Source organism: Salvelinus alpinus, chromosome 9 (genome assembly GCF_045679555.1).
Source record: "Salvelinus alpinus chromosome 9, SLU_Salpinus.1, whole genome shotgun sequence".
Taxonomy (NCBI): Eukaryota; Metazoa; Chordata; class Actinopteri; order Salmoniformes; family Salmonidae; genus Salvelinus; species Salvelinus alpinus.
The window spans coordinates 57,946,739-57,957,546 of record NC_092094.1 but is presented as its reverse complement, the minus strand read 5'-3'; the positions used below and the strand labels follow the sequence as shown (position 1 = coordinate 57,957,546).

Below are 10,808 nucleotides of genomic sequence, written 5' to 3'. Positions count from 1 at the left end.
GTACCAGGAATTGGGATGGCCAACACAGTGCGATTCGCTTGGAGGGATAAAGAGATGGAGCAGTTTGGAAGAGAGACTTTCGGAGAACCATTCTTATGGGGATCCTGAAGCTGGAAGTAAAGGACGTGCTATGCCTCCAAGCGAATCCAATGGAGGGAGCATTCGACGTGACGCTGCACAAGGAGGAGAAGCACGACGAGATATTGAGGAAGGCGAGAGAAGCTGGAAAAGAGAGACCCCTGTGCCATTACGAGGTGACCAGCCTGGCAAAGAACAATTTCAGGGTGGTCAACGTCAATATGTATAATCCGCAATCCTCAGCGAGGCACCTCAGGGACTCCCTGGGATTCTGGAACGGGAGGAGAGGGTTCCAGGTGCTTCTCAGGGAGGACCCGAAGGGATTGGGTGGCTACCTCCATCCTCCGGCGATGTTCTCCTTGGGGGCTGACAGGGGGACATTGTTTTATGACCGTCAGCCTCCGTTCTGCAGGCGGTGTATGGCCTACGGCCATGTAATGGCCTCGTGCGACATAAGAAAGTGCAGGTTTTGTGGGTCAGGAGAGCACGAGGCTGGTGAGTGTGACGAGCCCAAGGCTTGCCACGGGTGTGGCTCTAAAGAGCACCTGTGGCGTGATTGCCCGGCTCGTCAAAGGTCGTACGCGTCTGCAGCTGGAGATGGGGGGAGAAGAGAAAGGAAGGATGCGGATGACAGTAATGGCACAGAAAAAGACAGCACGGGAAGAGGATGGAAGGAAGAAGGCAAAGAAAGGAGAGAGGAGAAGAGAAGAGAAGGCGAAGGAGGTGGAAGGTGAGGAGGAGGAAGGAGGTGACGGAGCAAAGAAGAAGGTGGAGGACGGAACGCTGAAGGAGTGGGGGAGCACCCGGGCGGAAGAGATGATGGAAGAGAGGAGGGAGAGGACAGAGGGGATGGTGGGGATGAGGGAAGAAGTCACCCTTTTGCCGTCATCTCTGAAGAGGGCAGAGAAGAAGAGAGCGAGCTTGAAGGATGATGAGGGGAGGGAGAGGGAGGCTAAGCGAGGGATGGGGGCGAGAAGAAGACATTCTATAGGCACGCTGTTTGCCTCAGCCCCAAATACATGGGGGGAGGGTTTGGGTTGTCGAGCTGGGGGGGGGACCTCAACTCCTGTCTGGGGAGATGGAGTCCACTAGTCTCAGCCCAGAGGCCTACAGGGAGGGAGTTTTGGAGGGTGTTGGGGGGGAACCCAGGAGGCAGGGCACTCCAATGGCTAACACCAGGCATGCATCCTGGAGTGGAGGGATGGAGGGCGGGGGGGCGTCAGGAGAGGAGAGGACGTCCCTGCCGGATGAAATGGAGCAGGGGAGCATCGGGTGAGTCTCCTGTTTTTTTTTGTTGTTTTTTTTATGTGGGGGGTTGAGATGTTGTTTTATTTACGAATATGTCTGTTAATTTGTTTAGTTTAAATGTAAGGGGTTTGAGGGACTTTGTTAAGAGGAGGGCGGTTTTTAGTTTTTTGGAAGGGGTGGGTTTTGATGTTTGTTTTTTACAGGAGGTTCACCTGAGGGATGGAGGGGATGTTGATAGGTTTAGGAGGGAGTGGGATAAGGGGGAGTCAGTTTGGGGTATAGGTGGGGTTCATTCAACGGGGGTGGGGATTTTGTTTGGGAATAGGGAAGTAAAATTAGAGGGCACTTTTGTTGTGATGCAGGGGAGGGTTTTGGGGGTGGATATCACTTTTAGGAATAGTAGGTATAGGTTAGTGGTGGTGTATGGGCCACAGGTGGCGGCAGACAGGAGGGAGATGGTGGACTGTCTGACTCCCCTGTGTGTTACAAATAGGCACTTGGTGATAGGGGGAGATTTTAATATAGATTTAGGGGTAGGAGGGGATAGTAGTGCAGGGGCCATCACCGGGCTAATGGCTTGCCATGGCCTGGTTGATGGTGGCCTGCACTCGACTCCGACAATGGCCGGTCCTACATGGCGCAACTCCAGGGGGGTTGCGCGGAGGCTCGACTATATTTTTGTATCCAGGTCTTTGGGTCAGTTGTCTGGGCGGCTGGTGCCTGTTTTCTTTTCGGATCACGACGGGGTGCTCCTGCAGGTGGGGTCGCCAGTCTGCCTCTTCGGTAGGGGGTACTGGAAGTTAGATCGGGATGTGCTGGAAGAGAAAGCTTTCGTTGACGCCTTTTTTGGTTTATTTCGGGGGCTTGAAGGCCTCCGGTCCATGTGCGAGGGGGTGTTGGAGTGGTGGGATTTAGTCAAGGTGAGGATTAGGATTTTTATAATAGGATATTGTAAGAGGAAAAAAAGGGAGGAATGGAGGGAGGTAGATGGTATCCAAAGGTTGCTCGAACTCGAGTACGAGGCAGGCAACCTCGGCGGGTCGATTGACTGGGAGAGATTCACAGCCCTGAAGGCGCAGCTCAGGGAGCTGCAGGAGCGGAAAGCTCGAGTTTTCCTCGAGCGGGCGCATAATGGCTTTTTAGAACATAATGAGACTTGTTCCGCTATGTTCTTTAAGTCGGTTAGGGCCAGACAGAGTAGGAAGGTAATGCAATGTACTAAATGGTTAGTACTGTACTGTACTGACCATTTCCGAGGGTTTTTTAAGGAGAGGGTAATAGATGTAGAGCAGGGAAAGGTGTTTTTAGAACACTTGTCCCGGCGAGGGCCGGAGGGCATTAGAGACGTGATGGAGGCTCAGATCTCCCTAGAAGAGGTTGAGAGCGCCCTTAGGAGGATGGGAAAAGGGAAGGTGCCTGGGATGGATGGGCTGCCGGCTGAGTTTTACCTCAAGTTTTGGGGTATTCTTGGACCGGTGGTCCTCGAAGTCTTGAAGGCCATCCTTGAGACGGGGGTCCCGTGGGGATCAATGGCGGTTGGTGTGCTGTCACTTCTTTATAAGAAGGGGGAAGCAACTGACCTCGGCAACTGGCGGCCGTTGACCATGCTGTGTGTGGATTATAAACTGCTAGCAAAGGTCTTAGCGGATCGTTTGCGCACAGCCCTTCCCTACGTCGTCCATGAGGATCAGACGTGCGGGGTAGAGGGACGCTCTATTAGATGGAACCTACAGTTGATTAGGGACTCCATCGCTTGGGTAGAAGATAGAGGTCTGCCTTTAATGGTAGCAGCGCTTGATCAGGCGAAAGCCTTTGATCGCGTGAATAGATCTTTTCTTTTCAGAGTGTTAGGTAGATTAGGTTTTGGGGAGAAGTTTATAGGATGGATCCGTACATTATATATCGGATCGGGGTGCCGGGTAAGCGTAAACAGTCACATGGGTGATGTTTTTGACCTCTCTTCAGGGGGTCAGGCAGGGGTGCCCGCTCTCGGCTCTCCTTTTTGTTCTGTACATGGAGCCTCTGGGGGCTGCCATTAGGGCAGACACAGGGGTGGAGGGCTTGTTGATCCCTGGAAGTGGCGGGCTGCGTGTTAAGATGACGCAGTACGCCGACGACACTTCCTTGCTGCTTTGCAAGGACTCGTGCCTGACAAGGTCCCTTGCCATTATTGGGGATTTCACCCGAGCGTCGGGAGTGGTTCTTAACCATGCAAAGTCTTCCGTTAAGTATTTCGGAAGATGGCGCGTTAGGACGGATGTGCCTGGGGGGGTTGTCTCTCTAACGGGGCCCTGAAGATTCTCGGGGTCCATTTTGAGACCTCCGGCTCAGCGACGCTGAACTGGAACAGGGGTATCGCAGTGGTACAGAGGAAGCTAGCGATGTGGAGGGCTAGGTCTTTGTCTTTTATAGGCAAGGTCCTGGTTCTCAAGGTGGATGTATTGCCGTCTCTCTTGTATTTGGCGTACATCTACCCATTGCCGGCTTGTCTGAGGAGGCCTCTAGTGAGGCTTGTGTTTCAGTTCATGTGGGGTGGCAGGTACGAGTTGGTCGCCAGGGCACGCATGCTCTGTCCCAACGGGGAGGGAGGTACCACATCTCCCCCTCAAGCTGGACGCAATTTTTGTTTATTTTCTGTTGACGGAGCTTGCTCAGCCGGTAATACACCCGTCCGGTTACCTCCTGCGGGTGTTCTTCTAGTACCAGGCGAGAAGCGTAATGGTGTGGTCTAACACGGGTCCTCGGGCGGAACAGCTGCCGTGGCATTTTGGTCATGCGGCCGCGTGCGCACCCCGAGGTTGAAGTTGCCCGAGTAGGTTTAGACCACAGGCACCTGTACGAGGAGGTCAGACAGGCAGGGAGTCCGGCTCCTGTAGTGGGTATCTCGGCAGTGGTCTGGGAGGGAGTACAGGCGCGGGGCCTGGACAACGGGCTCAAGGACCTGAATTGGTTGAGCCTCCACAAGTGCTTGCCGGTACGTTCCATCATGTACCGGCATAGTTTGGCGCGATCCCCCACCTGTCCAAGATCCTCTTGTGGCAGGGAGGAGACTGTGCGTCATGCCTTTTGGGACTGTGCCTTTGCCGGAGCAGTATGGGCTAGGGCAAGGGTTGTGTTAGGCATTGTTAGAGGTGATTTTGTATTGACGTGGGCGAGATTAGAGAGAGGTGTAGGGAGAGCAAGGGGGACTGATGGGGATAGGTTTCTGCTCTGGCTTCTCATGAGTCTCTTTAAATGGGGGCTGTGGGAAGCCAGGCAGAATTTGGTCAAGACAGGGAGAGATTGGGGGGTGGAAGGGATAGTAAGGAGGGTGGAAGAAGATTTGAGGGGGAGGATGAAGAGGGAGGAGTTGAAGTGGGGGCAGCATGCTGCTCGGGAGAGGTGGAAAGGGGGTTTATGGCTGGGATTAATTTAGAGATGTAAGGGTATAGATTAGGGACAAGGAGATAGGGAAAGGTACTGGTTAGGTATGACGGGGAGGGATGATGCTCCCCTGAGGGTTTTTGTTTTTTGATTCATTTTGTAAATAGATTTAAAATAATGCCATTATTTGATTTTGATTGCTAAAATATGATTTTGTAAAAATGAAATGGTATTGAACGTAATAAATTATTTTTTTCAAAAAAACAACAACAATCTTTTCTTATCAGTTTAATATCTGACACGTCCCCCATCGGGGGACTACATATTAAATGGATTTTTCGAACAGGGAGTCGGAAATGGGGCTTGCATCGACCCGGTATTGCAGTACCTCCGGGAACGGCGCAACACATTTCTCCCGTTGTCAAGGACAAAAAAAGACACAAACTATCTAAACAGCTAGCAGCAGAAGAAAAAGAAGAAACACCCAAAGTGAAAGTAGGGCGAAGCTCTCTTCGTGGGTTCCCCCGTTTCCCGTCATTTTACTTAAATAAAAAGTTGGTCAGGATAGTGAGTGAGTGAAGTGAGTGAGTCTGTCTGTGACTTTTTACTCACACACAGCCCTGGAAAAGTTGGCAGAGTGGGTTGGGTGACCACCCACCCGCGAGCTCCCGGCCTAGAGTGTGTCTCGGGCCCCGACCTCTGAATTCCATACGACTCTGGTTCCTCTTCATTACGCACAAGCATTTCGCCTTTTACTAAAGACTTCCGTGGAGAGGAACACTTATGAGTTCCAAGTATTTTTGGAAGGGCTTTGCTTCTGGCAGAGCCCGCTATATGTTGTTTCAAGAGAAAGTGACAGAGATGATGACGCCGCCGCCGCAGAGACTTTTTGCTCATGCGTTTGACTTAGAATCGGACCGGTGTATTTTTCCACTCAAAGTAGTCGCTAAGGGCAATTGAGTTGCCGGGCTTTGAACAAATAGTCGTCGCACTAGGCGTAAAGAGCTAGTGACTTAATGACGCATTGGCGACTTAAAAAAAAAAAACACCCGCCTGCCTGCCTGCGTCTGTCGCCAGGGAAAGGTTGGGTGGGTGGGGAGGAGGAGCCACCTTTTGCCAAACCGCCAAAGTCTGCCGAGACCCTCGGGTGCCCGGCGGGTGCTGGAGTCCATTTGTGGGTTATCGCTTCTCGGCCTTTTGGCTCAGATCAAGTGTAGTTACTTTGTCAGTGCTGCACTTGATCAGAGAAGCGATCGGAGGGCGCCCGGGAAATTGTGCTATTTATTTTTGTTTAAAATCATTATTATTGTTGTATTGTTTCACCATTGTTTTTCTTTGTCCTGGGTTAGGTGGTGGTTTTGGTGGTGGACTACTGCACCAGCACCTGTAGGGCGAGTTTAAAGGCCCTCTGGTCCTTTTCTTTCTTATTTCATTTTCCCCCTTGTTTGTCCTGTTTTGCATCTCTCCTCCCCCTTGTATCCTACCCTCCCCCACCTTTAGCTCTTCCCACTGTTTTGAGTTTTGTGTTGTCTGCTAGCTGGGGTGGCTTTCTGGCTTGTGGGCCTGCTAGTCTTAGCTTGGCCTGCTAGCCTCCTGGCCCTTTTAGGCGTGGCAGGCTTTGTTTGTTGTTTGTTTGACTGCAGTTTCTTTGTTCCCCTTGTCCCTATCCACCTTGTACCCTTTAGTTTATCCCCTACATTGTCCTTTGTCTTATTTTCTTGCTGTTTTGTGTTGTCAACTGGGGGACCTTTTTTGCTGGCTAGCCTGCTAGCTGGTTAGCTTAGTCTGGCCTGCTGGTGAGGCTTGCTAGCTTCCTCGTCCCTCAAATTTGGCAGGTGTTGTTTAGTCAGTGTGTTTTCATTTCCCTTTTACACCCTCATTCCCGTTTACCTTAAGTATTTTGTTTGTTCTTTAGTCTTACCTCCTAGTTTGTCTCCCCTTTTTGGTTTGTGTGCCTTGTTTGTTTTGTTGTAAGGCTTCTTGGCTTGTGGGCTTGCTAGCAGGTAAGCTTAGCCTGGCCTGCTGTCGTGGCCTGCTAGCCTTTGTATAGTTTGTGTGGTTTATTTTTGTCTCTCCCTTTTGTGCCCTTCCCTTTGTGAAAATTTAAAAAAATAATAATAAATCCCCTCGTGTCTCCTCCTTCCTTTCCCATTGTTGATAAGATTAGTTTGGTGCTGTGCTAGATAGGTTGTTGTGTGTCCCGTGGTACTGGTAGGCCCTGGTTAGCATTGCCTAGCAGAGCCTGCTAGTCTCCTCGGGTCACTGTTCAGCAAAGGGAGGACCCTGGGGACTATGGTGGGTTGAAAGCCATCCCATCCACCATAGTCCTCGGAGAGAACAGGGGCCATGTTCACTACCAGGACCAACCCAAGCCGTGCCGTAAGTTTGGTGAACATGGCCACCTTGCAGACGCCTGTCAAAAGGTTGTCTGCATGAAGTGCCGGGAGGTGGGCCACCGCTACGAGGAGAGCACGAACGAAAGGTCGTGCAACCTCTGTGGCGAGCGGTCCCACCTCATCCGCGACTGCCTCTCCTCCTGGGCCAACAGGGTCAAGGCTGGAAGGAGGGAGGGGGCGTCTGCGTACCGGGCTTCCGAGTGCCAGAGGGCTGGAACGGCAGTTGCCGAGGTAGTGGTGGAGGAGCCTGTAGTGGGCTGAGTCACTGGCTTGCTGGTGCTCTTTCATGCCGTCCCTAGGAGGGGTGCGTCACTTGAGTGGGTTGAGTTACTGACGTGATCTTCCTGTCTGGGTTGGCGCCCCCCCTTGGTTTGTGCTGTGGTGGAGACCTTTGTGGGCTATACTCGGCCTTGTCTCAGGATTGTAAGTTGGTGGTTGAGGATTTCCCTCTAGTGGTGCGGGGGCTGTGCTTTGGCAAAGTGGGTGGGGTTATATCCTTCCTATTTGGCCCTGTCCGGGGGTTTCTTCGGATGGGGCCACAGTGTCTCCTGACCGCTCCTGTCTCAGCCTCCAGTATTTATGCTGCAGTAGTTTGTGTCGGGGGGCTAGGGTCAGTTGGTTACCTGGAGTACTTCTCCTGTCTTATCCAGTGTCCTGTGTGAAGTTAAGTATGCTCTCTCTAATTCTCTCGTTCTCTCTTTCTCTCTGGGAACCTGAGCCCTAGGACCATACGTCAGGACTACCGGGCATGATGACACCTTGCTGTCCCCAGTCCGCCTGGCCTTGCTGCTATTCCAGTTTCAACTGTTCTGCCTGCGGTTACGGAACCCCTACCTGTCCCAGACCTGCTGTTTTCAACTCTTAATGACAGGCTATGAAAAGCCAACTGAATTATTCATGATTATTATTTGACCATGCTTGTCACTTATGAACATTTTTGAACATCTTGGCATAGTTCTGTTATAATCTCCACCCGGCACAGCCAGAAGAGGACTGGCCACCCCTCATAGCCTGGTTCCTCTCTAGGTTTCTTCCTAGGTTTTGGCCTTTCTAGGGAGTTTTTCCTAGCCACCGTGCTTCTACACCTGCATTACTAGCTGTTTGGGGTTTTAGGCTGGGTGTCTGTACAGCACTTCGAGATATTAGCTGATGTACGAAGGGCTATATAAAATAAAATTGATTGATTGATTGATTGTAGTGGTGGAGGAGGCAGTAGTGGAGCCGGCAGGGGTGGTGGAGGAGGCAGTTGTGCAGCCAGTGGTAGTGGAGGTGGTGGCTGTAGTGGAGGGCGCGGAAGGTACAGTGGTGGAAGAAGTGGGAGGAGAGGACAAAACCCTCCCCACCCCAATCCCCCTGCCCCAGACTAATTTGACCCCTGAAGGAGAAAGGGCCGAGAAAGACGGCTCTGGAGAGATTTTTAGCCAAAACTCCCCAAGTGGGTCAGACATTATAGGGACGGTGTCGGAAAGCACCATGGAGACGGTGTCAGGCGATACGGGAGAAGGGGGGGAGACTCTGGAGGAACACCTCCCTCCACGTAAAAGAAATGCTGAGGAGCTCTCTGAAACCGAACAGGGTGATGAAAAAAAGGGAAAGGTGGAACGGGAGAGCTCCCAGGGGGAGGAAGAACCCAGAACCTTCCCCTCCAACTCCCCCAATCAAGTCTCCTTTTTAAGTCCTGTTTTAACCTCCTCTCCCTTCCAACCCCCTTTACCCCGGAGAGAGAAATCACCAGAAAAGTAACCCCCTTTTAACTTCTTGCAACTATAGGGGGTGCTGTTCCGCATTAGCATTTTTTGGTCTCCAAATTAAACTGCCTCGTGCTCAATTCTTGATCGTACAATATGCATATTATTGTTATTATTGGATAGAAAACACTTTCTAGTTTCTATAGCCGTTGGAATTTTGTCTCTGAGTGGTACAGAACTACTTCTACATCACTTTTCCTGACAGGGAGTCAGATTTCAGAAATTTTTACCCCTGATCTGGGATCGGTTTTAAGGTGCCAGTAGATGCTATAGAGAAACCGACACTGCCTACGTCTTCCTCTGGGTGTCAGTACGTCATCACGTTTTGAATGGATTCGATTGCGCAATCAGAGCCACTATAAAACACGAAAACATAGAAGTACCGCTCTCTTCCTGCATGCGTCATGCGCAAAATGGACATCAGACCTGCCTCCTTCCAAATCGTTGTTTAGAGAGTGATATTTCTCCGGTCATGTTTTCAGTCGTTATAGTTGTTAAAAACATCATAATGTAGTTAATTTGAACCGTTTTATAGCAATTTATATCCGTTTAGTGCGATTTTGAGGAATTTCTTTGTTGTGCACTCTGAAACTTTGGACACGTTTCGGGGTCCCGTTCGATCGTTAGTGGATATTTCGAAGGACAGAGGACATCTATCGACCAAAAGAAGATTCGACCCAAGAAAGGATTCTTTGCCCAAGATTCTGATGGAAGAACAGCTCACAGTAAGAACAATTTATGATGATAAATCGTGTTTCTGTCGATAAATGTTAAACGTTTATGTCGCCATCTTGTTTGCTATAGCTTCGCTTGGCGCAACCTGTATTGAAAAGTAAGGATAATTTAAAAAATGTAAATCAGCGATTGCATTAAGAACTAATTTGTCTTTCGATTCCTGTCAACCCTGTATTTTTTAGTCAAGTATATGATTAGCTTTCAATTAAACTAGATCACTCAAAGATGAAGTCAGACATTTTGAGGCTTGATTTCCTAGTATTTTCATTGTGTAACCACGGTTTTGTATGGCTAAATATGCACATTTTCGAACAAACTGTATATGTATGTTGTAAAATGATGTTACAGGAGTGTCATCGGAAGAATTCTGAGAAGGTTAGTGAAAAAATTAATATATTTTGGCGGTGATTACGTTATAGCGCTCTTTGGCTGGAATCGATGCTCTGGTAACGTTTTCACATGTGGTATGCTAACTTATCGATTTATTGTGTTTTCGCTGTAAAACGCTTAGAAAATCTGAAATATTGTCTGGAATCACAAGATCTGGGTCTTTCCATTGCTATGCTTTGTCTATTCTTATGAAATGTTTTATTAAGAGTAAATTGGTCATACACGTTGCTCTCTATAGTAATTCTAGTCGTCTTGTGATGGTAGGTGCAATTGTAAACTGTGATTTCTACCTGAAATATGCACTTTTTTCTAACAAAACCTATCCTATACCATAAATATGTTATCAGACTGTCATCTGAAGAGGTTTTTTCTTGGTTAGTGGCTATCAATATCTTAGTTTAGCCGAATTGGTGATAGCACCTGAAGTAGTAAGAAACTGATGGAGTTAGAAAAGTGGTGTATTTTGCTAACGTGTTTAGCTAATAGATTTACATATTTTGTCTTCCCTGTAAAACATTTTAAAAATCTGAAATGGTGGCTTTATTCACAAGATCTGTATCTTTCATCTGGTGTCTTGGACTTGTGATTTAATGATATTTAGATGCTACTATCTACTTGTGAAGCTATGCTAGCTATGCTAATCAGTGTGTGGGGGGGTGAGGGGTGATCCCGGACCCGGGGTAGAGGCTCGTTAGAGGTTAACTGTTCAATGCCTTTTCTTTTAGCACTGTTTTTACTCACCCCTTTTATGGCTTTTAAAATCACCACTATAAATGTGAGGAGTGTAAAAACAGCAACAAGAGCACAGTCGGTTTTATCCTTTTTAGAAAGGTTTAACTCAGATGTGTTT

At 49.2% G+C, this 10,808-nt stretch overlaps 1 non-coding gene and 2 pseudogenes across 1 annotated transcript; all 3 read left to right on the top strand.

Annotated features, from left to right (window-relative positions):
- The first annotated feature begins 4,930 nt into the window (after nucleotides 1-4,930).
- Nucleotides 4,931-5,099, top strand: LOC139531079 (U2 spliceosomal RNA; annotated as a pseudogene).
- A 301-nt stretch (nucleotides 5,100-5,400) lies between these two features.
- Nucleotides 5,401-5,517, top strand: LOC139531154 (U5 spliceosomal RNA). Its single transcript, XR_011666261.1, has one exon. It is a non-coding gene; the product is annotated as a U5 spliceosomal RNA (small nuclear RNA).
- Nucleotides 5,518-5,870: 353 nt separating this feature from the next.
- Nucleotides 5,871-6,077, top strand: LOC139531087 (U2 spliceosomal RNA; annotated as a pseudogene).
- The last annotated feature ends 4,731 nt before the right edge of the window (nucleotides 6,078-10,808 follow it).